We start from the raw sequence: 2,303 nt of genomic DNA on the forward strand, positions 1-2,303 counted from the left end.
GATCGGCGGATCGATTCAAAGTCTCCAATCGATCGCCCAATCGATTGGGAGCTGCGATTTCGCGCGATAAGCCCTGAATCGATCGACCGATCGATCCAGGCAATTCCCGAGAGCACAGAGGCGCTCTGGATTGATCGACCGATCGATCCAAAGCCTCCCCAATCGATTGGGAGCAATCCAATCGATTGGGATCCGACCATTGGCGCAGATAAAGACGTCGGCGAGCGTTTTTCTCAGCATTTCTTCGATTCCACTCCACGGGTGATCACAACAGCTTCTCCACAGAGTTCTCACCGTCAGTTCTTGAAGATTCTTGGAGTCTTGTGCTGGTGCACGTCTAAGTCAAGAGGCGAGGAAGAAGTTAGGGTTAGGGTTTCGTGTGCAAACTTATAATATCTTATTATATTTTGTTTCCCTTACCTTTCTTCTTGTACTGAGAGCTTGTAAGGTTTCTCCGCCTTCGGTGTTACCGTAAAGGAGTGATTTCATAGTGGAGGGTGCGTGAGTGTGTGGATCCTTGGATTAGTCACCTTTTCTTGAGGTGGATACCAAGTAAATCCCTTGTGTTAGCGTTGTGTTGTTGTTTCTTGTATTTTCCGCTGCACATTGTCAAAGAAACAAAGCAACGAAGAGCACAAGATCGCGAAGAGTTATTAACCCCCTCCCCCCATTTTGGTCCTAACATTAGGCACAACAACCAAGAGCAAATGTTGGATTCAAAACCATCTTTTAATCTTTTGCTTGGTACTATTTGCTTACTATCTTCTATAGTTTTGTTTATTTATATTATAGGATTATTTCTTAGCAATATTTATAGTTCGTGTGGTATTGTGCTTGTAGATATTAAGTTTTTTTAGTTTGTGATTTAAATTAATCAATGTGTAGTAAAAAGACCAGCAAGTCTTTTCTATTATCTTGTATTTGATTTTGTTATATGTACTTAGAGATTCTAAGTTTAAGATTCAAATTTGAAGAAAATCCTACTTAAGTATTTGTTCACACTGACCTAATTTTTATGGTTTTGTGATGCTTATTGTTTCAGAGCCAAAAGTGTCTTCATGACTTGTTAATTCTTTAGCATTGACAACTATGGAATAATTAGTGGGTGATCATTGATATTGATTATGACTTTTGTACAATTTTAATTTATTTGTATTAAAAATTCTGATATTGTAAGACTTACTCGTTTCATATTTTGATTTATTAGATTTTCTCAACAAAATTGGTTGGTTCATTAATTTGTACAAGAGAAGCAATTTATCTCATGAAATTCGAAGACAGGGAGGGCAAGAAGAAGAAATTGAAGGCATGCATGCAATTAGCTCGAGGATGGAGGAACAAATTATTGAAAGGAAAAAAAACTTGTTATTACAGAAAGTAGGCAAAGGGAAGAAAATCTCAAGGAGATGATTCGGAAATGATTCAAGAAATGAAATATACAAATCATTTATATCTAGAAAAATTTGGTCTTTATAGTTTGATTATTGGTCAAATTTGTTAGGATAATGTAAATATTTATTTATTTTAATGTTAATAGTATAATACATTTGGAATTAGAAGTTATTTCTTTTTAATAATTTTAATTTATTTGAAATGAAGAATTATTTAAATATATTGATGAAAAATATAATAATATAATATAATAATATTTAGTGATAAATTTAAAAATAAAATTATATACGGATTTATAAATAAAATTATAAATAGATTTATAAACAAGATTAATAACATATTTAAAACAAAATTATATACAGAATTTACATTTGAAATTAATTTTATTTTGTTAACTTGAAAACAGATTTATAAACAGTTTTTTCATCCGTTTCTAAAATTAGAGACGGAATATTTTCGTTGCAAAATTAGCTACGGGGCTTTCACTAACGAATTTTTGAGACGGAATATTCCGTCTCAAACTTTCTTTAGAGACGAAAAAATAATTTTCAGAGACATATTTTTTCATCTCTAAAGCCCTGTTTTCTTGTAGTGAACTATAAACGTTATATCTGGTCAAGTACAAACTTGTGCATACATGAGACTTCCCACTGCTGACGCATATGAGAATTGTTCTATCTCTTTTATTTCAAGTTCAAGCCGTGGACACTGCTGTAAGCTAAACTTGCCACCTCTTGACACAGGTGTGTCACCATATATACAGTTCTGCGTACCATACCTTATAAACACCTTTTCAATATAGGCTTGTTGTGAAAGCCCAATAATGCCTCTTGAACGATCACGATAGATCTGTATGCCTAAAACAAATGATGCTTCACCAAGATCTTTCATTTCAAAATTTCCAGATATAA

The 2,303-nt window shown here is 33.4% G+C and overlaps 1 long non-coding RNA gene across 1 annotated transcript; it reads left to right on the forward strand.

The window, feature by feature from the left end:
- Positions 1-682: 682 nt before the first annotated feature.
- Positions 683-1,384, forward strand: LOC121968136. The gene is made up of 2 exons (XR_006107950.1): positions 683-744; positions 1,208-1,384. It is a non-coding gene; the product is annotated as an uncharacterized LOC121968136 (long non-coding RNA).
- Positions 1,385-2,303: the final 919 nt, after the last annotated feature.

The sequence above is a fragment of the Zingiber officinale genome, chromosome 3B (genome assembly GCF_018446385.1).
Source record: "Zingiber officinale cultivar Zhangliang chromosome 3B, Zo_v1.1, whole genome shotgun sequence".
Lineage (NCBI taxonomy): Eukaryota > Viridiplantae > Streptophyta > Magnoliopsida > Zingiberales > Zingiberaceae > Zingiber > Zingiber officinale.